This window comes from Erinaceus europaeus, chromosome 14 (genome assembly GCF_950295315.1).
Source record: "Erinaceus europaeus chromosome 14, mEriEur2.1, whole genome shotgun sequence".
Lineage (NCBI taxonomy): Eukaryota > Metazoa > Chordata > Mammalia > Eulipotyphla > Erinaceidae > Erinaceus > Erinaceus europaeus.
The window spans coordinates 79,125,219-79,149,680 of record NC_080175.1 but is presented as its reverse complement, the minus strand read 5'-3'; the positions used below and the strand labels follow the sequence as shown (position 1 = coordinate 79,149,680).

Here is a 24,462-nt window from a genome sequence, read left to right as displayed (position 1 = left end):
ACAACAATTGCGGAAAAATATTCAAAATCAGCCAGAGGGTAATTTTGATGCATTGTTTGGAACAGGCCAATTAGAAACAGGGATTCAACAGGCGGAAGCCAAGTTTCCACCGGGGTATTTTGATCAAGTACGCCTGTGTGCATTAAAAGCATGGGAGCGATTAACACCACCCATGGGAGCAGCCTCAGCCCCCATTCTCTCCCTGCAACAAGAACCTGATGAATCCCTCGCTAAATTCATTGCCAGGGTCCAGTCGAGTTTGGAAAGGAAGATTTATAATCCTGATGCTCGTTTTCTCCTCCTGCGATCCATAGTCTGGGATGGAATGCTTCCGCATTTTCGACAGGCCTGTATCACTCTTAAAAACGAACACCCAGATACTTGGATTCTAGCTACACAGGATCTCAGATCAAGCTCTTTTCAAGGACCTATGTTACAGGCCTATGCAGCTACCTTACATAAGCAAAAAGGGGCTTGCTTTCAGTGCGGTCACCAAGGGCATTGGCGTAACCAATGTCCAGAAAATAGACCGCGACCCCGCCTCCAGTCAGGGCGACCCCACCTCCAGTCAGGGCAACCCCGCCTCCAGACAGGGAATCAGAGACCACGAATGCCTTGTCCCAGATGCCAGAAAGGATTTCACTGGAGGAGAGATTGTTGGTCAAGGTTCCATAGGAACGGCACGCCTCTGCCAAATGTAAACAGGGATTTAAACTAGGTATGGGGCTTCCCTTAGCCCCGCCCCCAAGAGGGAATGAAGCAGCTCTCCCGCTTGGTGCTGTGCCCTTCTTCCACAAACAGAAGCCCAGCTTGGGACCCAATCCGTCACTACACCCACCACGCCAAGTAACAATAACAGAGGGTGAGCAGAAGGAGGAACCCGTGGTATGTGGGAACTTCCAGCATAGAAATAACCGGCTGGAGCAAGAGAACAGCTCGAATTCGGAGCCTGAGATTTTATGGACCACCCCTGTTTTAGAAAGGGGTCACCCAACTATGACAGTAAAGATTGGTAATATTCCTTTTAAGTGTTTGATTGACACGGGAGCAGATAAGACAATATTAAGACAAGCAGAGATTCCCCAGAGTTGGGAACTCCTCCCAGGACCACGCTTACATGGTGTTGGAGGATTGACTCAGGCATTCCGCACACGAGATTCCCTTGTGTGGGAAGATCCAGAAGGGACTACCGGACGCTTTCAGCCTTTAATAGCTGACATAAGCACCAATTTATTGGGAAGAGACTTGCTGGAATCTTTAGATGTAGTGATATCCTCAGACACCTCTGCAGGACACCACACTCACTCCTGTGAGACTGCTAGACCCAACCAGCACCCCCAATACTAACTGCCACTGTTCTTAACAGAACTCCCCGCTTAGATTGGCTCTCTAATGAGCCTGTCTGGGTGGAACAGTGGCCTTTGCCTAGGGAGAAGCTAGAAATTTTAAAAGAACTCATCCAAGAGCAGTTATCTTTGGGACACATTCGTCATTCTCGGAGCCCATGGAATACTCCAGTCTTTGTAATTAAAAAGCACTCAGGAAAATGGCGCCTCCTCCAAGATCTTTGTGCAGTTAATAAAACCATGCAGGTTTGGGGCTCCCCCCAAAGGGGTTTGCCTCTTGCTTCCGCAATTCCCACAGGAATTCCAATCATAGCTATTGATATACAGGATTGTTTTTTCTCTATTCCCTTACACCCACAAGATTGTAAACGTTTTGCTTTCTCTGTTCCTTCTATTAATAATGCCAGCCCTGCCGATAGATTTGAATGGGTGGTACTGCCCCAGGGGATGGCTAATAGTCCTACTATTTGTCAAGAGGTTGTTAAATCTGCCCTTTTTCCATATATTCATAAGGGACTTAAGGTTTTTCATTATATGGATGATGTGTTAATATGGGGAGAATTAGATACAGATCTCTCCGCCCTACGTGATTTTCTAATCCCTGCCTTAAAGAGAAGTGGACTTAATGTAGCTCCTGAGAAGATACAGCTAATTCCTCCAATATCTTTCTTAGGCTCAGAAATTTCCCTAACGCAGATTCGTCCTTTAAAACCTTGTGTTACTTTTCCTTCTAATCTCACTCTTGCTTCTTTACAAAGTTTTCTTGGAAATTTGAATTGGCTTAGGCAGTATCTTTATCTGCCTACGAGCCGCCGGCAACCACTGTTCGATTTGTTAAAAGGAAACAAACAGCCCTCCTCAAAGCGTATGTTAACCCCCGAAGCATCCTTGGCTCTGGAAAAAGTTAACCAGGCTCTCCAGGACATGCACCTCGTTCGGTTCTCCCCCTCCTCTCCAGTAAATCTTCTAATCTTTAACTCCACCCCCACGGTAGTGGGGGCATTGTGGCAGAAACATGGCGTTCTCGAATGGCTTCATACACCAGTAGGCGGAGCTCCAAGACTCCTTACTGAGATTGATGCCTTAGCATTTATGGTTCGCCAAGGAAGAAACAGATCGGTTCAGGTCTTAGGAAGGGAACCAGATTCAGTCATTCTTCCCTTTTCTCTCACTGATACAGAATGGCTCATACGCCACCATTCTCGTTTTGCCATAAGTTTAATGGGTTTTCCAGGACAATTAGATAATCATTTTCCCTCTAATAATTTGATAGCTTCTTTACCTCTGTTGCCTCTACTAGTACCTAAACTTTTCTCTCGAGATCCCATCCCCTCTGCTCCTACAGTGTTCACTGATGGTGGAAAAAAGGGAGCTGCTGCCCTTATATATTATCTAGACCAGCAATACCCCAAACCTCTCTTTACTGAACTTCCTGATAATTCCCCTCAGTACAAAGAACTTTATGCTGTTTTCCTTGCATTAAAAGCTGTACCAGAATCCTTCAACCTTTTTTCTGACAGTGTGTATACTGTTAACTTACTTCCATGGCTTGCTCAATCTTATGTAAGAATTGATGACAACCCACTTTCTCCTCTTTTAATTCAAATTGCCTCTATGCTCTGTTCTCGAACCCATCCACTGTATGTTCAGCACCTACGTTCCCACAACCCTCTTCCTGGTCCCCTGTCCGAAGGGAATGCTGCAGCCGACCACCTTGCCTCCACAGGAATTCTCCTAGCCTCTGTCTCTAATCCTGCTGACTTTCATTCCCTAACCCATGTTAATCTTAAAGGTCTTCGAGCTCGATTTCCTGATATTCCTCTGCCACAGTTAAAACGTATTCTTGCTACATGTTCCTCCTGTGCAGGTCTAATCAAAACACCTGCTATTCAGACTCTGGGGGTTAATCCTCGAGGTTTAAAAGCCAATGCTCTTTGGCAAATTGATGTTACCCACATACCTAACTTTGGCAAACAAAAATATGTGTTCGTCTCAATTGATACCTTCTCTAAGTTTATGTGGGCTACAGCTCAGACTGGAGAAAACTCAAAAAAGCTTATAAGCCATATGCTCTCCTGTTTTGTTGTAATGGGCTTACCTCTTCAACTTAAAACGGATAATGGACATGCTTTTACCAGCAAACAATTTAAAGATTTTTGTTCCCTCTGGAACATTACTCATACTACAGGCATTCCGTATAATCCACAGGGACAAGGCATTGTTGAGAGGGCCCATCAAACTCTTAAGGATCAATTAAATAAAGAAAAAGGGGAAATGTACCCCCCTACTATCCAGCTGGCAAAAGCCTTAACTACATTAAATCTCTTTAATATTTACAAAAACTCAGACCAACCTCCTATAAGTCTTCATTGGCAAACACCACCCACCCTCCCAGCTATTAAAGTCAAATGGAAAGACCCACTTGATAAAATTTGGAAAGGACCTGACCCCCTGTTGACTATGGGGAGGGGTTTCGCATGTATTTTTCCACAAAATTACTCCAAACCTGTTTGGGTTCCTGCCCGCCATGTCCGGCAATACCCACATGATGGCGCTGATATCCCTGAAGAACAAGAAACACTGCAAGAAGACTGGCTGCAAGAGGACTGGCTACAGGATGCACCCCAGGATCCATAATACAGCATGGCAGAATCAAAAAGAAAAAATCTGATTCACAGAACTCTTCCCCTCCCCCCGAATGAATGTCTTATGCTATGACTGGCCAGTTGTGTTTTGTGAGTGAGTGAGTGAAAAAAAAAATTGAGTGAGTTGAGTGACCAAAATTTTTGTATGACCCATTGTGCTCAGAGTACTCTGAAAGTTAACTGACTTTATATAAAACGGCTGGACACAGCCATGGTTTCTGGAGACGTCCAGAAACAGTCCAAACATTGTTCATTCCCCCTTTTGATTTCTTTTTTAAGTCTTGATATCAATATGAAATGTTTAGTCTTAAACTGTGTGAGTAAAGATGGTTCAACTATGGCAGTAGATCTAAATTCACATTTGAAATGATATATCTTATTTACAAGTTTTTCTCCTCCTGTGTGTTATAAACTATATGTTTAATATGCGTGTTTCAAGTTTGGTAAACATTAACTTAACAGTTAAATTGTAACTTCGAAGCTACATTTTTACGAGAAGAGGTAAAATCAATTCATTTAAGTAACTGAGTGTTTAAGGTAAAACTCTAAATATTCAATGTGACAATTCATCATCTCCTAAGTTAAAATACAAATCCTCTATACAGGACATTTTTGGAGGGCCCCCAAAAATGTCCTGTAAGCTATCTTGTGGAAATTAATCCACAACAAATTTGGCATCAATCCGATATTGTAAATGTACCAAAAAAAATTTGTCACTAAAATATGTTAACTCTAGTAACCTGAGTTTCTTAAAAACCCAATGTAAAAATAGTTAAGAATCAATATATGTGACTTAAATTCGGTATGAAAATTTTGCTATATAAAGACTGCTACATGAGGTCACATAAGATGACCTTTACACGAAATTATAAAGATACCTAAACCAATTATAATCATTGAGTTACCAATTGTAGTAAACTTCTAATTTGTTACAAAGTTTTGTCATAAGTAATTGACTACAGCTATGACAAGCCTTCGCATAAAGAAGCATCTGCTCATATAGAATCCCCAGAAATCCATCTTGGACCCCTGACCTCTGACATCACCCACAATTACAGCCATCCCCCGAAACCCATGATGTGACCTGACACGATCTGGAGAACCTGATTCACAGACTCCAAAGGACAAGACTTTCCTACTGCCTTTCTCTCAACCATCGGTGTCTGCTCTTCCTGCTTCTGTTTCGCCCACCATGTTTTGGCGGTTCCAGGTCACTCTCTACAGAGAAGAAAAGTTCCAGTGGCCGTCCTCCTCCATCAAGATAGACATGTGGCATTTATTTCCTGGCCGTTGACATTGGACTGATGCTTCTATAGAACTTGCTGGACACTCCTTTTATACTGCTGGACTTCTTGAAGAATGACTGTAGCAGTTCATAGAACTTTCCGCCAGCTGACTCAGGATTTTGCAATGCCAGATCACCCCTCTAGCCCCTCGGCTTATCAGGCCCCCACTCCTCCACCCATCAGGCTCACTCTGTCTCTTGCTACTCTTACTTATCCCTCCCTGTCTTGTGCTAGTTCTTTTTGAAGACACTTACACACTATCATTCTGCTTTCTTCTCAACAGGTTTCTGTTCACCCCTACACTGCTATTCCCCTGACAGAGATGAAGCCTTTTACAGACATTGACCCAGTTATATATGGCCATTAAGTAAGAGGAAGATGTTGGGGAATTGTGAGGATATGGTTGAGCTTGGAAGGGCTTGAGCCTGAGGGGTGTGTCAATCCTGTTAGTCTCTCTCTCCACGGAGAGGTTGATCAAGGAGGGACAGTAGAACCCCAAAAAAGGTGTGCCTCTTATCAGTCTCCCTGCCTCACAAAGTGCCCCGCACTCCTGATACTATGGCAAATAGTTAAAAAGAAAGGGGGAGATGTTTGGTAGTATGCCACCTCCCCCTGGCTTCTGCTTAACCATATGCCTATATAGGGATTTACTGATCCAAAGCTTTGGTCTATTTACATAAATCACTTTTACATTTACATAAAGCACTCCTTCCAGGGCATTGGTGGTTCAGTGATAGGATTCTCGCCTGTTCCGCCCCCTCCTTGTCACACTCTGATTTTCACCAGTCACTTTTCTCTCCACCCTCTCTATATCACATCCTGTTTCCACCCTACTTGGAGAGTATAAAAACAGCTGCTCTTCTGATTAAAGACACTTGGAAATTGCTTTCCGGCTCCGAGAGTTCCAGAGTGTATCTCCTGCGGAAGTTAGTGCGGCACGAGTTCCTGATCCCTCTCCCACGAAGCAGCCTAGATCGGCTCCAGTTGAGTTCTCTCCAAGCCAGAGAGCACTAGCTCGGGAAGAAGTACCCTCAGGCTATCCTGGCACTCCAAGCATGCTCAGAGAAGCCCTTTAACCAAGGTCCTTAGGCAGTCATTCTGACCGTCCTCCAAGCATGCTCAGAGAGGCCCTTTAACCAAGGTTCTTAGGCAGTCATTCTGACTATCCTCCAAGCATGCTCAGAGAGGCCCTTTAACCAAGGTTCTTAGGCAGTCATTCTGACCATCCTCCAAGCATGCTCAGAGAGGCCCTTTAACCAGGTCCTTAGGCAGTCATTCTGACCGTCCTCCAAGCATGCTCAGAGAAGCCCTTTAACCAAGGTTCTTAGGCAGTCATTCTGACCGTCCTGCAAGCATGCTCAGAGAGGCCCTTTAACCAGGTCCTTAGGCAGTCATTCTGACCGTCCTGCAAGCATGCTCAGAGAGGCCCTTTAACTAGGTCCTTAGGCAGTCATTCTGACCGTCCTCCAAGCATGCTCAGAGAGGCCCTTTAACCAAGGTTCTTAGGCAGTCATTCTGACCATCCTCCAAGCATGCTCAGAGAGGCCCTTTAACCAGGTCCTTAGGCAGTCATTCTGACCGTCCTGCAAGCATGCTCAGAGAGGCCCTTTAACTAGGTCCTTAGGCAGTCATTCTGACCGTCCTCCAAGCATGCTCAGAGAGGCCCTTTAACCAAGGTTCTTAGGCAGTCATTCTGACCATCCTCCAAGCATGCTCAGAGAGGCCCTTTAACCAGGTCCTTAGGCAGTCATTCTGACCGTCCTCCAAGCATGCTCAGAGAGGCTCTTTAACCAGGTCCTTAGGCAGTCATTCTGACCGTCCTCCAAGCATGCATGCTCAGAGAGGCCCTTATGATGTTGTGAAATCAGAGGGACCTGTCAGAATCTTAAAAAATGACACATTGCTTTACTTATTCAAAGAGCAATTCCAGGGTGAAAGAGGTCAAGGAAAAGGGCTTGGGAAGGGTTGATGAAGGTACACTTCTCATTTGAAAATCCTTTACAGTCATTTCTTGCAAGTGAATTTACCTTCCCACCCTTTGAAGACCTGTAGGAGTCTCAAAGACTCAGCATCAGATCAGATGATGCCTGTTTGAGGGAAGTGTCAGAGCTTCTACTAGGGCACTCTCCATCTCAATGTCTGTCTGCACCTGTCAGAAAGATGCATTGCTCCCTGGAAAGTAGCTTTTGGAGGACGCATTCCAGGAGAGACCCCACTGACTGCTGGATGAGAGGGAGGCAGAATCCAGTGTGGCTAAGGATCTCTTAAACTGCATGGCTGGCTGTGCCCTGTGGCTGTGGTGGATCAGCTAGAGAGGGTTGGGTTTGAGTTGTGGGGTAACTCAGAAGAAGGTGTGAATGGAGCATCACTGGGGTGAATGGAGAGATTCAGAAAGAAGCCTGAGCCTGGCTGCTTTGAGGCCAGGAGGAATCCCAAGAGAGTTCTGCAAAGAGGTGGGTGTCAGGGGAATCGGCCTAGGTGCTCCAGAGGACAATGACAGTGAGCAGGGAGGTGGCCAGGAAGAGCAGGTAGAGGCGGAAGAGCAGGGTGTCCATTAGGTGACTGAACTGTACCCACAGCTCCACCAAGTGCTGCTTCTGCGCCCCATCTTCCTGAGGGGTCCCTGCCGAGCCAGGGCTCCCCCTGAGCTCTGTCTCCTGGGGACTGGGTGCTGTCCCCACTGGCTTCGCTGGCTCCTTCAGGCCTGTGGAGAGGATAGAGAGGTTCAGCCACACAGTAGGAAGGGGGCAGGGAGGGCAGGATGGGGCCTGGGGGACTTGGGTCGGACACACAGAGGGAGAGTGTGGGCAATGCCCACTTCCTTACCAGGCTGCTGGGCGGGGGGCAGGTGGGGGCCCTGGGCTGGCTTGTAGGGCAGTGTGGGGCAGCAGTTGGCTGGACGGGGGGCACAGAGCAGCAGGATGTGGAGCCAGGGGGGCACGGGTGGGGGCTGGGTGGTGGCCACGTGCAGCAGGTAGGTGATGAAGATGGTCTCCAGCAGACTGGCCACCATCAGGGCCAGACACAGGGCAAAGTACACACTTGGGGGGGAGGGCAGGACTGGCCTGAGTGGGGCAGGTGCAAAAGGACCACTAGGCCCCTTTTCCTGTCCAAGACAAAAGCCCACTTTAAAAAAAAAAACAAAACTACTCTGACATGTGCATTGCTGGGAACTGTTCTTACGATGTCATACCTGAGGGCCCAGTCCTCCATGTACTCTGTCAGCTCCTGGGCAGCCAGAGAGCCCACCTCTTGAACAAAGGGAGTGAGAGGAGAGCACCATTTCCTTCTTTCATTAGGTGCCAGGGATGGAACTCAGGGCATCCTATATCAGGGGACGCATTCTTCAGCCAAGTCATCCAGTCTCCAGAGAGTGGGTGACTCACCTTCTTTCCTTACTCTCTCTCTCTCTCTCTCCTTTATTTTCTTTCTAATATTAAAACAAAAACATCTTATTTATTTATTTGATAGAGACAGAGAAAAATTGAGAGGGAAAGGTGATATAGACAGGGAGAGAGACTGAGAGATGACTGTGTCACTACTTCGCCACTTGGGAAGCCTCTCCCTGCAGGCAAAGACCAGAGGCTTGAACCTGGGTCCTTGTGCATAGTAACATGTGCATTTAGCCAGGTGCACTAATCCGGCCCCCAGGGAAGCCTTTCTAAGATGGCTTTTCTTCTGCCTTTCTGCCTCAGCAGGTCTAGCTTTTCTTTTTGTCCACCCTGACTCCTATTTTCTTTTTTCTTCCCTTTTCTTTTCTTTTCTTTTTCTCTTCTTTATTTTTTTTTTCCAACAGTGGGGGTGGTGTGGGGTGGAAGACGGCCCATACTGATGAGGGGGGTCCCTGTGTCGGGCAGCAGGTCGTTCATCATGAGCAGGAAGACGTTGTAGCCCAGCAGCAGGGTGATCTTGAACGGGGCGCGGTTGTCATTTGCAGCCGGCAGGTAGAAGCTGAGGGCGTCGATGGCCACCAGGAAGCCGCTGGGCACCAGGAGGTTGAGGACGTAGAGGCTGGGCCTGTGCCTGCAGGTGGGGAGCATGGGGGGAGTGTGTCAAAGAAACCACAGCCAAGGACTCAGTGTGTGCACTTGATACTCTGGTTGCTGTGCTTCAGGCTGACAGTGGGAGGTGGTGTCAAGAGAGGGTTAAAGAATAGGAAAGCTGTCAAGGGAAGGGATTGAATACGGAGTTCTGGTGGTGGAATTTGTGTGGAATTGTACCCCTCTTATCCTATGGACTTGTCAGTGTTTCCATTTTATAAATTAAACAAACAAAAAAAAAAAAAAGAAAAGAAACACGTGTCATTAATTGCGTCCTCTACAGAAAGTTCCCAAATACCTGTCTGATCTTCATTTGAGTCTCACTTCTGGGGACACAACGACTCAGACTTTTATGGGATGAAAGGGACCCTTTGGACCATCAGCTACGTAGCTGGTGGCTCTGAACTGAGCAGTAGGTGCTTACAGTACCCAGGCAGCTGCTCCTCTCTAAAGGGCAGGAAGAGGGGCATCGCTGGGAGAGGAACTTGAACCAGAAGCCATTCTTCAGGGCATTTAGGCAAAATGGGGTGGGGGCAGATGCTTTAAACCCTGCAGCTTCATGTCCACATTCCAGAGAGCTGGGGGGGGGGGGGTAGGGAAGGGGACTTCCATTTGGCAAGAGGGAAATCTCAAAGCTGCAAAAGGTGGAGGGACCTTTGGACTCATGTGAAACATGATCTGGTCGTAGACATTCCTGCCCACCGTCATCTTGGGTGTGGCCTTGTGGATGCCCAGCAGTAACCACTCTCCCTGGGTCTGAATGGCGTTTTGGGAGGTGTCTGAGATCTCCCCCACGTCCTTGTTCATGCCCAGCTGCATGCTGTCCACTGTACAGAGCGCCAGAGCCTCAGGCCACAGTGTTCCCCAGCTTCCTGCCTGCACATTCATTCCTCCCCTCTCTGAGCTCCACCATCACACTTTCCTCTCTCTTTCTATTTTATTTTTAAAAACATATTCGATCAATGTCTTTAATTTTAATATTTTTATTTTAATTAATTAATTTATTTATTGGATAGAGACAGCCAGTAATCGAGAAGGAAGGGGGAGGCAGAGAGACACCTGCAGCACTACTTCACCACTTGCAAAGTTTTCCCCTGCAGGTGGGGACTGGGGGCTTGAACCTGGGTCCTAGAGCATTGTAACATATGCGCTTAACCAGGTGTGCCACCACCCGGTTCCCTTTATTTCATTTTTATAGAGGCAGACGTTGAGAGGGAAGGGGGGACAGAGAGGCACCTGTGGCCCTGCTCTAGCACTTGTGAGCCCCCCTCCCCAGGGAGGTTTGAATCTGGACCCTGTGCCTGCAACGGAGCTTTCTCAACCAGGTGCACCACCTCCCACCCACTCCTCCTCTCTGCTTTTTACTTATTTTTTAATTTTTTTAAGAATTTTTATTTATTTATTTATTCCCTTTTGTTGCCCTTATTGTTTTATTGTTGTAGGATAGGAGGGAGAGAAATGGAGACAGGAGAGGAAGACAGAGGGGGGAGAGAAAGATAGACACCTGCAGACCTACTTCACTGCTTGTGAAGCAACCCCCCTGCAGGTGGGGAGTTGCTGGGGGCTTGAACCGGGATCCTTACGCTGGTCCTTGTGCTTTGCGCCACCTACGCTTAACCCGCTGCGCTACCGCCCGACTTCCTTCTCTGCTTTTTATAAAGGGACAGACCCCAGTTTCTTCAGAAGCGGCTGCAGGGCAGCAGTTTCCTAGCATGTGGACTGTGGCATTCATTGGCTTCCCACTAGGATCAAGAATGAGTCCGAGTTGCCAGGAGAGTTTGAGCTGTGACTCAAGTATGAGTCAAGACCCTTTGCAGTCCATCTTACTTTCTTCCTCCCTTCCCCATTTCCTCAATGAGAGTGGAGTCCGAGTTAATGACTCACTTTCCTAAGTCCATGCATGCCCCTTATGCTGACTACCCAGGTCTGACTCTGGCTTGGTGACCGCCTTAATGTGTAAGATGTCAAAGGTGGAAGGTTTGAGCTGAAAGGAGCAGGCGTGCACGGACCCTCTCAGACCCAGAGCAGCAGTTCTTCTGTTCTTTTTCTCTGACTCTACTGAAGCATTCCGGTGCCGGTTCTCAACCAGGCCTGCGCACTAGTCAGCAGCACCTGGGGAGAAGTGGAAACTAGCAGAGCCTGGGCCACTCCTGGGGCAATGAGATCAGATCTGTGGTGTCTCACACAGTCACTGGTATTTCTGAAAAAACCTAGCGGGCCTTCAGAGTGGAGGAACACCCACATAAGCACGTCCCTGACAACCTCAGCAACATGGAGAGAGCTTTCTCCCAGCCTCACACAGCCTCACTCACCCGTGTAGAGGAAGGAGCTGAAGGTGAGGGTGCAGTTCTGCTGGTCGAAGGGGAAGTAGAAGATGTCCAGGCTGCAGATGCTGGTCACCCACACTGGCAGGTCATAGGTGATGCGCCCTCTGCTGCTGACATAGGCGGTGAGACCTCGGGGTGGCCGGTGCATATACTGTGTGTGTATGTGTGTGTGGAAGCTGTGGTGGGGATGACCCGCCCTGGCTGCCCTCTGTGTCCTTCCCTTCCCACGTCCTCCTGTTCTATTCTCCCCTGGCTTTTTGTTTGTTTGTTTTTCACAGAACTTTATATTGTCTCTTCTGCTCCTCGTAGTGTTTTGTGGGGTTCAGTTAACTGAAACTATGCTCCTGTTTAAATCTCTCTCTATTTGGTAGGACTGAGAGAATTTGAAGAGGGGGATAAGGAGATAGACACCTCAGACCTGCACTACTGCTCATGAAGCATCTCCCCTGCATGTGGGGAGCAGAGGGGCTCCGGTGGATATTCCATCTCCTGAACTCTCAACATTTTTATTTATTTATTTTTATTGCCACCAGGGTTATCGCTGGGGGCTCAGTGTCAGCACTATGAATCCACTGCTCCCGGCAGCCATTCCCCTCCACTCTTTCTTCCTTTCTATGTTTTACTGAATAGGACAGAGAGAAATTGAGGTGAGGTGGGGAGGGAGAGAGAAAGAAATACACTTGTAGACCTGCTTCAGCGCTTGTGAAGCTCCCACCCTACCCCCCGCAGGTGGAGAGCAGGGACTTGAACCCCGGGTCCTTCGGCATGACAGTGTCTGTGCTTAACTGGGTGCTCCACTGCACAACCCCCTCAATATTTTTTTAAAGATTAATTTTATTTACTACATTTATATTAAAAGAGAGTTTTATATGAGGGATCGAGACTAGAGCACCATTCTGATATATTCAGGACTTGAACTGGGAACCCCAGACATGTGAGTCCAACATTTTACCAGATGAACCATTTCCTGAGCTACCCTGTCTGAGTCCTTTGATATCCCCATAGCCTGCTCTGACCCAGGGCTGCTCTTTGCAGAGGGTTTTCCAGCTGGTTCCCCCACCCTCACCCCTGATACTTACGATTCCACAATGAAGGTGTCTGGGAGCCACAGGTTTTCAGCTGAGACACTGAGCTCCATGACCTGGCTGCAGTCGTCCGGGTTCCAGCTGATGAACGGGTTGTCCCACATCTGCAGCCTGGCCGTGCGATCAGAGGCAGGTGATGGTGGAGCTTGGCCAGACAGCCTGTCCTCTCTGCTCCTGTTCTCTTTTGAACTGATTCTCTAGCTTTCTCAAGTGCCCAAAGACTGTGGCCTGTCCCCCTTTTTAACTTGTCAGCTGTCAACATGACCTTGTGTTTACCCTGACAGATCTGAAATATCTCCTAACCTCTTAGCCTCAGAAACACACCAATATATTTTTAAATATTTTTTTCTATTTTATTTGATAGGACAGAGAGAAATTGAGAAGAGAGGGGGAGATAGAGAAGGAGAGAGAAAGAGAGACACTGCAGACCTGCTTCACCACTTGTGAAGCTTCCCCGATGCAGGTGGGGAGCAGGGGCTTGAACTCGGGTCTGTGTGCATGAGAATGTGTATACTCAACTAGATGTGCCACCACTTGCCCCCCTTAAATATTTTTCTTCCTTCCTTCTTTTATTTCTCTTTTTCTTTCTTTAAGATTTCTTTATCAGGGGGCCAGGCAGTGGCATACCTAGTTATAGTATGCAGGGACCCAAGTTCAAGCCCCTGGTCCCCACCTTCAGGGGGAAAGTTTCATGAGTGGTGAAGCCAGGCTGCAGGTGTCTCTCTGTCTCTCTCCCTCACTATCTCCCCCTCCCCTCTCAATTTCTCACTGTCTCTATCCAATAATAAATAAAAAATATTTTGAAAAAAAATCTTTATTACCATAACAGATATATATATATATATATATATATATATATATATATATATATATATATATGTATGTATATGATATATCACCATTTCAGTCTGCCATATGTAATGCCTGGTAATGACTGAAGACCTCATTCTTTCAAGTTCAAAGCTCTAGCTATTGTACCACCTCCCAGGCTGCTACACATACCAACATGTTGGCCTGCACCCATTTGGCCATTTTCTTGGCTCACCATTTTTGGTTCCCTAAGCTGCCCCTGGAAGATGTCTATCTTGAAAGCCACTCTCCAGCTGCACTAAGTTATTTGGTCCCAAGGAGATTTATACATTGGGTGGAAGTTTGAATTGGCAAACCTTGAAGCTACTCCTCACATTTAAACTTGTAAATGGGAGCAGGCTGGGAATAGCTGGCTCTGCCTTACCAAATTCATCCACAGGAATGATGTCAGAAGCTGGAGCTGTGCATCCTGGGAAAGAAATCCCCATGTAGGCTTAGCTACTTCAAGAACAAGCATCCTCTACCCACCTCACACTCTTACCACTACTGACTCATTCATTGTGCCAGACATAGTTCTACAGGTTGGAGTGTCTGTGCTTGTTTGTTTTCCCTTTAATCCAAAGAGCATACAGTTTTGGACCGACACAGAAACCAAATATTTCTAGAACATTCTAGAAAGCACAGAGCTCAAAAACAAATCCTTCTTGGAGCAATATCACTGCAGTTTGCTTTGTGCCTCCTCACCTCATAGGAAAATCCTCTAATTTGTACAAAATCCATTCAGGGCACCTACTACTCTCCCTTGAATTGGGATAGTGAGTGGCTGCCAGGGAAGAGTCTCCCAGCTCCCTGTCAGAAGCTATAGGAGATGGGCCTCACCACTTCCAAGATGGCCAACAGGGTGAAGGAGATGCTGACATAAGTTGGGACACTGAAGTTGGTGACTGGACAGAAGGCCTTCCTGTCAAACACAGCTTGGAAGGCTGCAGGGTCCACCCCATGCTGGTTGAAGCCAGAGCAGTTGATGGTGAAAGTGTTCTCTTGGCCTATGGAAAGCAGAGACCCTGAGAGAGGGGGCCTCTCTGTGGTGAAAGGAAACGGGAAGCAGGTGAGGCCCTCTATCTTGAGCCAAGACTCCCCAAAGCTCTTCCTGCCAGGACCGAAGAGGGCTGACCAGCCTGCTAGGCAAATGGCAGAAGCTGTTGTGGTGAGCTGAATCAGTACTCTGTCTTCAACCCCTTTGTTCCAACCTCATGCAAAGCCTGCCTAAATCTTTATGCAAACTTAGCCCTGGTGTAGAGAGAGCACTTCAGAGGATCCTCTGGTGTATCCACCACATGCCTCTTGGGTCCCTAAAATTTACAGACATCTGCTCTAATGTATTTCTCTTCCTTGTTCTCAGGGACTTCTGCTTATTCCAGTCAAGCACTGATATTTCAAGAGGATAAGTGACAACTGTACCTGTAGATATGAAAGCATGTAGTAATGCAGAAGGCATCTTACTTTATTTTTGAAAGAGGCAGAAGATAGAGAAAGAGAGAGGGAGAAAGGCTGGGTGGTGGCGCACCTGGCTGAGCGCACATGTTACAATGTGCAAGCACCCAGATTTGAGCCCCCAGTCCCCACCTGCAGGGGGAAAGCTTTGCAAGTGGTAAAGCAGTGTTGCAGGTGCCTCTCTGTCTCTCTTCCTCTCTAGTACACCTTCTTCTTAATTTCAGACTGTCTCTATCAAATAAATAAAGAGAGAGAGAGAGACACCACGGCACCAAAGCTTTTTCAACGAAGTGGGAGTTGGTCTCAAACCTGGGTCAAATACGTGGCAAAAGAGTTCACTGTCAAAGTGAGTTATTTCACCAGACCTGTGGAAGGCATTTTGAATGGGTGCTTACCTTGGTATGAAGCACTTGTCTTTGCCCTCCTCAAATGAAGGTTGGTTGCCAGCACTGGACTCATCAGGTAGGTGGATCACTGAGCATAGACCATATGTGTCAACACACACAGCAAGGACTGTGCAAGTGATGCCTCTTGTCCACAGCAGTCCCAGGCAGAGCCTCTGCCCCACTGCCCTCTCTGTGAAACCTTTTCTTCTGTTGGCTCCTTTACTGCTCTATCTTTCCCCGCTGTGGTATTTAAGGTATGCGCCTGGATTGGGAAGGGATAGAGCTTCAAGGATGCAAAGTGTCCTCTCCTTTCTACCTCAGATAGGCTCCTGTCCTGCTTCTGTGTTATTGTTTTTTTCTCCTTCAGGGCATGTTTAAAGTTAGTAGTGACTCTTCTAGTAGGTGCCTTCTCAAAGGACAAAGGCAAAAAGAAGAATTGAAGGAGTGTTGGAAGGGTTGGGGGGGTTTGGAGAGGTGGTGAAATGAGAGCATTGGGTAGGTCCCTGTGCTGGCAGGAAGAAAGACTCTGTGTCTTCATCAGTGGCACTGCTATTACCACTTCTGTCAGGGACGTGCCACCAAAAGGAAATTAAGGCTTTGATGTTAGGGGAGAGGTATTTAACATGTAATTTTGGATGTCCCCTGGTGCTCCAAGGAAGGTTCTAGAAGACTTCAGCTGCTCACTTCTGTCTTCCCTAATGCTGCCCCTCTTACCTTGAAGTAAAAGACCGACAGTGAGGCAGAGGTGGAGAGCTCCCTTTGCGGGGCACACCCTGCTCATTCTCCTCTTCTAGACTCTTCTCTGGAGACGCATCCAGAGCCCCCAAACCCTTGAGCTTAAAGAAGCTTGGACCACACGTTGGTTTTGAATACTGTTCCAACAATGGTCACTCCCTGGCGACAGGCTGGCTGTGTCCCAGAGGTCACAGCAGACGCCCTGCTTTGCCCTGTCCAGGTATGCCTTCTGGGCTCCAGGTGGGAAGGAAGCTGGGCCGGGACTAGGGGTGAGGCATCCTGTCTGACAACTTTGGATTGATATCAGTATTAAAATAACTTGCCTCAGTAAGAGAGAGTGAGCTGGGGAAATGAATTAGACTCTCCGTCCAGGGAATCTACAGATTTGGCCAGGTGGCAGGATCTAGCAGTCTGCTTAGGCATTCATTAAGGATTGTTACAAACTATAAAGTATGTTGTATACTTCCATCATCTGTTGCCTGTATTTTCCCAGCAGCACCGAGCCAGATTTCCTCTTTCCAGTCTTTTATTCTGCTTCATTGCTCCTGAAGTGTCTTTCCAGCAGGAGGAAGTGGGACCTTGAACCCTCCTTGTACATGGTAATGTGTACAACTCAAGTGGGTGTGCACCAATCAGCCCCCTCCACTCTTTTTGATTCATTCTCCCATCCCCAAACCCCAAACAATGCCCTATCTGCTCTATCCCATGCATAATAGAAAACAAGAGTTTAAGACCAAAGAACTATTGTCAACATCTTTGTGTTGTTGGTAGTGTCACGCATTATCGTAAACAATTCCAGCTAATGATGAAGCAGATCTAGAGGTGTCTCTCTGTCTCACTCCTCTATCTCCCCCTTCTCTCTCAATTTTTCTCTGTCCTTGAGTGGGGATAGGTAGCATAATGGTTATGCAGGGAGTCGGGCGGTAGTGCAGTGGGTTAAGTGCACATGGCGCAAAGCACAACGACCGGCATAAGGATCCTGGTTCGAGCCCCCGGCTCCCCACCTGCAGGGGAGTCGCTCCACAGGCGGTGAAGCAGGTCTGCAGGTGTCTGTCTTTCTCTCCCCCTCTCTGTCTTCCCCTCCTCTCTCTGCCCTGTCTAACAATAATGACATGAATAACAACAACAATAATAACTACTATAACAACAACGAAACCAAGGACAACAAAAGGGGAAACAAATAAATATAAAAAAAGAAAGAAAGAAGACCTTACCAAAAATAGGGGAAAAAATGGTTCTGCAAAGAGACTCTGATGCTTAGGCCTGAAGCTCTGAAGTCCTAGGTTCAATCTCACATGTGCATGATTTCACTGCTCCTGGTGACTGTGTCATTCAGACAGTGAGACACAGAGAGAGGGAGAGGAAGAGACACCACTGCACTGGACCGTCCCCTTGTACCATGGTATTCCCACGCACTTCTGGGTCTTGAAGCACTGGTCTTGAAGCTGGGCTGCCCTGAAAGTCTATAATTTAAAAACTATATTTTTATTTATTTACTACTGGACAGAGACAGAGAAATTGAGAGATGAGGGGGAAATAGAGAGAGACATGGTAGGGACAAGGGGGTTGAACCCAGGTACTTGTGCACTGTAATGTGTGTGCACCTGGCCCCAACTGTAATTCTTATGTCTGTTGCTTTTCACCTAGAAGTCAATTTTAAACTCTAGATCTCTGTCTGGTTGATAAAGAGATAACTCCAGTGTTTAATATTTGACTGCTTAGTTTCTTATGAACTTATAAATGATTCTTAAGAGTCTTATCTTCACGGTAAAAATCTCTGGGTAGAGGGTGAGGGTAGATGTTCAGCTTCACTGGGGTGGGTGGGGGGGGCGGGGGATGGGACACAGACCTTTGGTGGTGGGAATGGTGTTAATATACACTTCTATTAACTTATAGTCTCACAGATCACTATTCAATTTATATGAGAGGGGAAAAATGGATTGAATGTCTCAAACTTTTTGTTGTATAGACCATAACTCTGAGTATGTTCCTTCAGTCTAAGCACTTAAGACTTCTAATTGGTAATCAGATTGAATTTTAACAGTGGGCTCAAATTGTTAATACATTTCTAATAACGACTTGTTCTTTGAAATATTAAATCTCCTAAAAGCTTAGACCAGGGGGAATAGAAGCAATTGGTGGTGTTCCTTTATAAGATACAGGTATAAGTAAATAGCATAAAAGGACATAAATTATGGTGAGATCTATTATGGTGTATGCTACAGCAAATCCTAACAATGGGATGTTCAAAGTTAACCCAACTGCCAAATGATTTGGTTATAGCAATAACTATCTATTGCCTTCTTAAACCCCAAGACAGCAGGAACCTTCCCCTATAAAGCCCATATTTCTCCCAGTCCTGAAGTCTCTAGGTTGAGGTTCACTTTCCTGCATGCTTCTCCCAATTTACACCAACTGATACTGCATCTGCTGATCCCAATTCAATTAATGCAACCAGTAACACCTCGGCATGTTTCACTTTGGACTGTGTCCAGAGACAGGAGTCTCTGAATGTCAACCTTTCAGCTTCATTACTCTGCCATCAGGTTCCAGATGCTATCATGATGCCAACCGGACTTCCCAGGGCAGACGACCCCAGCAATGTGTCCTGGAGCCCCACTTCCCCAGAGCTCTGTCCCACTAGGGAAAGAGAGAGACTGGCTGGAAGTATGGACCGACCAGTCAACACCCATGTTCAGTGGGGAAGCAATTACAGAAGTCAAACCTTCCACCTTCTGCAGTGTTACTGAATGACTGCATAGTAGAGGTTATCAACACATGAGAAGAAGAGGAAGAGGATAAATTTGTAATGAGGTGTCTGACTTCACATCCTCTAATGAACCTAAGGGAAGGAGAGAGAGACAGAGATGGTAATGAGATAGTACATTTTGATGGTGGGTTAATATGAACTCAAAAGAAAATGTAGACAAACTGTAGAAATACTTTTTATTTTTTTTAATTTTTTACCAGAACACTGCTCAGGTGGTGTGGGGGATTGAACCTGGGACTTGAGAGCCTCAGGCATGAAAGTCTCTTTGCATAACCATTATGCTATACTCCCACTGTAGAAATACTGTAGAAATACTACTTAGAATAGTTTAAAGAAAAAGAAAGTAAAGGGATATAGATCTTCTCCTGAGTTTCCTGGTTAGTTCTCTGTCCTCTGGTGTCAACACAGGGCCTCCCCGCCGCTGCTCCAGATTCTGAGGGCAGCAGCAATGGAGACTCACAGTTGCGTTTGTTTTCATTGACAGAAGAGATCATTCTCTGGAAGGAACTCTACTAATTTCCACCTTGCACATGTACCATAAAGTCACCCACAGTTGAGAAAGCAGCATGTCCTTCACTTCTAGACTTAACTGCCAGAAACCAGAGGTCATCTTCATGAGGAAAAATAGCTTGCATGCCACAGCAAATTAAATACAAAAGTCAAATCTGGAAACCCTTTGATCTAGACTTTGGTCCCAGTACCAGAGTTCAAAGCAGAGGAGATGTTATCTCATCAGTTTTCGTAATTTCCATATGAGCCACCATCTGGCTCCTCCGTGGCATCTTCCCTGTGACTGCTGCTCCACTTACAGAACATCCCAGCCACACCTGCAGCTCCTTCCCTGCCTCTGAACCCTCAAACATTCTTGCAGCCTGAACAAATGTCCTCTCTTTTTACTATGGAGTCGGTATATACAGAAACTCAAACATGGGTTTGCTATGCATAGCACTGGGAGCTGATGGAACAATGAGACCGCTGCCCCCCAGGAAGTAGTTCTGACAGCCTACTCTCTCAGTTTGAAGCTGGGTCACCATTAGGGTGGATGGGGAGTTCATATATACCAAAATCCACATATCTGTCTTTGAATTAATTATCTGCAGTTTTTGCCAGTAAGTAAAAAGGTATATCCACAAAATGAAAGAAAGAAAGGAAGGAAGGAAGGAAGAAAGAAATAAGAAAGAAAGAAAGAAAGGAAGGAAGAAAGAAAGAAAGAAAGAAAGAAAGAAAGAAAGAAAGAAAGAAAAAAGAAAAAGAAAGTAAACAAAATGTATGCCAGAGAGTCAGGAAGGTAGCATAGCGGTTTACACAACAGACTTCACTTTCATGCCTGAGACTCAGAGGTGCCAGGTTCAGTTCATCAGCCAGAGCAGAGCAGACTTCTGGTAAAAACAAACAAACAAACAAGAGCCATAGGGTGGCACTCCCCATGAATAGGAGACAGAAACAGGCTGTTTCCCCTGCACCACCATAAGCCAGAGCTGAGCAGTGCTCTGGTAATTAAAAAGAGAGAAAGAAAGAAAGAAAGAAAGAAAGAAAGAAAGAAAGAAAGAAAGAAAGAAAGAAAGAGACTATCAAATGCAAGAGAGCATAAGCAGGAACTTCCTGTCAGCAGTGTTCTACAGCAGTCATAAGTGACCTTGTGAAACCTTTCAGAGTTTTGCAGCATAACTTGGGGGTGTGATAGGCACAAAGTGTGTTTATCACAGGATTCCGCTGTAGACGGAACAGAGCGGCAGCAGTATAGAGATGCATTTGAGAGAAGAGCTCCAGTTTTAAAGGTTCTGTGTGATTACCAGTTACGTGTTATGATCACATGTTCAGATGTACTTTCTGAGAAAATAAGGTCACTATAACTATTTCCTGCCTCTTGCTGAATGGGGATAGAGCCTGTTAATCCCTGTGTCAAAAAATATCTACATGTTATCTATCCCACTAAAATTACAAGTTTCATGTTGGAAAAATATGTGAAGGAAATAAGCAAAGAAATTTATACATGATGTTGGGTGGGAAAATACAAGATGATACTAGTTGATCTTCTTTTGTTTGTTTGCTTGTTTTTGTTTTTACCAGGACACTGTTCAGCTCTGCTTTATGGTGGTGTGTGTGGGTGGGGGGATTGAACCTGAGACTTTGGAGCCTCAGCCATGAGACTCTTTGCATGCCATTATGCTATCTACTCCCGGTGTTTTTCCTTTTTAAAAAATAGATACAGAAATTCAGAGGGAAGAAGCAGATAGGAAGAGAGACACCTGCAGACGATGCTCATCAAGTTTCCTCCCAGCAGGTGCAGGGACCAAGGGGCTTGAACCCAGGCCCTTATGCATAGTAACATGTGCACTCAATGGATCACACCACCACCCCACCCTTAACCTTCATTTCAAAACATCCCGGAACTGGGTAAATGGAGCACTCAGAGAGGTCAAGGCCGAGTTTCCTTCCAGGTGAGCTGACGACTTCAGCGTTGAGGTAGGATTCATATCTGGTTTCTGATGTGTGTTGCTATACAGTCCCTGCTCCACAGGGTTACCATGTGGGTTGACTGTGCCAATTTGTATAAAGCTCCTAGAGGAGTGCCTGCCACATACTGATAACTGAATAAATGCTGGCTGCCATTTTAACCTCACTGTGTGCAATGAAAGGCCCACTTTGTAGAAAACAGTGAGCTGAGCAACTGCAGGTATTACAGACACATTAATTCATTTAGGTGAATGTCAGGGCTCCTGACTCAAATGGAAACATGTACCCACTGGGTCTGGGGCATTCCTGAGAACTGGTGATGGTGAAAGAGGGCTTGATGGGCTTCTATAATAGAAGCTGAGGAGCCAAAAGACCTTCCTGGAGAAACAAAGGCAAGGCTGTGGGGCAGGTAGGGGAAGAGGGTCAGCCAGTAGAGTGCATGCCTTACATTCTAGAGACCTGGAGCTAGATCCCAGGTACTGCTTATGGAAGAACAGTGCTCTGTGTTATTTCTCTCTCTCTCTTCCTCTCTCTCCCTCCCTCCCTCTCTCTCTCCCTCTCTCTCCCTCTCTCTCTCTCTCTCTCTCTCTCTCTCCCTCTCTCTCTCTCCATATATATACCAGGACAAACAAATAAATAATTCTTTTTAAAAAAAGATTTTATTACTTTATGAATGAGAAAGGTAGGAGGAGAGAAAGAACCAGACATCACTTTGGTAAATGTGCTGCCAGGGACTGAACTCAGAACCTCCTGCTTGAAAGTCCAGTGCCTTAGCCACAGCACCACCTCCCGGATCACGAATAGTATACATACATATATATATATATATATATATATTTTTTTTTTTTTAAAGCAAATGGAGCAACGTGGGAGATTGCATAGTGGTAGAGCTCTCAACCTCTAAGCATGAAGTCTTGAGTTCAAATATGCCAGAGTGTTGCTCTGGTTCTCTCTCTCTTTCTCTAGCTAATAAGAGAAATTGGGGCTGGGCAGCGGCACACCCAGTTGAGCTCCTGCATTCCCATGTATAAGGACCTGGTTTGATCCCTACTCCCCATCTGCAGGGGGGTGCTTCATGAGTGGTGAAGCAGGTCTGCAGGTTTCTCTGCCTCTCTTCCTCTATATCCCTCTCTCAATTTCTTTGTTTTATCAAATAAAATAGAAAGGAGAAACAAAATGGCTGCCAGGAGAAGTGTATGCATAGTGCCAGCATCATGCCCATCATGCCTGGTGGTGGAGAAAGAAAGGAAGGAAGGAAGGAAGCATGGTCCAGGAGGTGACACAGTGGTTAAAGCACTAGACTCTCAAGCATGAGGTCCTGAGTTCAATCCCCGGCAGCACATGCACCGGAATGATTTCTGGTTCTTTCTCTCTCTCTCTCCTATCTTTCTCATTAATAAACAAATAAAATCTTAAAAAAAAAAGAAGAAAGGAAGGAAGGAAGGAAGGAAGGAAGGAAGGAAGAAAGAAAGAAAGAAAGAAAGAAAGAAAGAAAGAAAGGGGCTGGGTGGTGGTGCTCCTGGTTGAGCACACGTTATAGTGCTCAAGGACCTGGATTCGAGCCCCCAGTCCCCACCTGCAGGGGGAAGACCTTCAAAGTGGTGAAGCAGGGCTGCAGGTGTCTCTCTTTCTCTCTCCTTCTCTATTTCCCCACCCTCTCGACTTCTGGCTGTCTCTATCCAATAAATAATTAAAAAACAAGGGCAACAAATGGGAAAATGAATAAATAAATATAAAAAATTTAAAAAAAAATTTAAAAAAGAAAGTGGTCTGGGAGGTGGCACAGTGGATAAAGTGTTGGACTCTCAAGCTATGAGGTCCTGAGTTCAATCCCTGGCAGCATATTTACCAGAGTGCTGTCTGGTTCTGCCCTAGCTCTCCCTTGAATACCTTGTCAGGCCCAGCAAAAAGGCACCTCATGGAAGGTGCACCAGCTGGTGCTGGTGACACAGCTAGGAAGCTCTGCTGCTACCTGCAGCTGTTTCCCGTCCACGGCTGGGGCAGGAGTTCAGCCCATGCCCAGCAGTGCTGCTAATGAATTCTGCAGCCTGGCCACCTTTTGGGCATCTATAGCACTCTGCACTCCTCGCCTTTTGTGACCTGGGAAATGTAGGTCGCAAAGACAACATAGTGGAATAAACAAAAGAAGAAAAAAAAAGGGACATGGAGTGGCTGCTGGCAATCCAAGACTGCTTGGACTGGAATGGAACTGATCTCAAGTGTGTGCTCAAGTGGGTGTCCAGTGACTTGGGCCACAGCTCCTGGGCACAGTGGCATTTCCTCTTCCCCTGGACAGCCAGCAGGAAATGCAGGCCAAGATATTGAAAGCCTTTGGGCTTTCAAGAGAGTGAGAGGAATGCTGGGAAGGGGAATTTTCCACTTGGCATTGGGCATTTGTATTTCCCTGAAGTAAAGATGCCATTTTCAGATGTGCTCTCCTTGGCCTAGTGTTCTTTTCTTAGTATGATTAAAGGCAGACCAACTCTAATTGTAGCAGATCCTGTTCACGATAATTTGGGATTATGTTAACATTCTTAGTGCTTAATGATGAGTGAGTCATCTGCCAGGGTGTGACAAAAGGTTTCACTCTTTCAACATGAGATGCCTGCTCCTGGCTCATTACTTCTGAGGCTTAACCCCAGGATAACAGGATTTCAGTAGTTAATCCTTATTAATTTAACTCCTTGCAATAGATTTTGGCATTTTGTCTTTGAGATTTTTTTTTTCACATATTGTCTGATTGATGTAAATAATAAGTTTTTTTTTTTTTTAAAAAAAAAAAAAACCTTCTTGTGTTAGTCATGAGAAGTTTCTGCAAGATGTTCTATCCTGAGATTGTTGATACAGTGATATAATGGCAGGGAAGAAGCAGCACTTCTGCAAAGGGGTTTATTGGGACTGAGTAAACTAAGGAGGTGTTCCAGGAACCAGGTGGCTGTGGGCATGTAGGAGCAGGGACCTAATTCTGGAAAGGCTAACACCAGCAGCTCCGAGACTGCACAGCTAGACAGCCAGGCCTGCAGGCTGGGATTTGGACAGAGGCAGGAGTGCAGGGCTGCTTCTGGAGGCAAGAGGAGCTCC

The 24,462-nt window shown here is 46.2% G+C and overlaps 1 pseudogene; it reads right to left on the bottom strand.

The window, feature by feature from the left end:
• Positions 1 to 7,751: 7,751 nt before the first annotated feature.
• On the bottom strand, positions 7,752 to 16,200 carry LOC103123399 (5-hydroxytryptamine receptor 3C-like; annotated as a pseudogene).
• Positions 16,201 to 24,462: the final 8,262 nt, after the last annotated feature.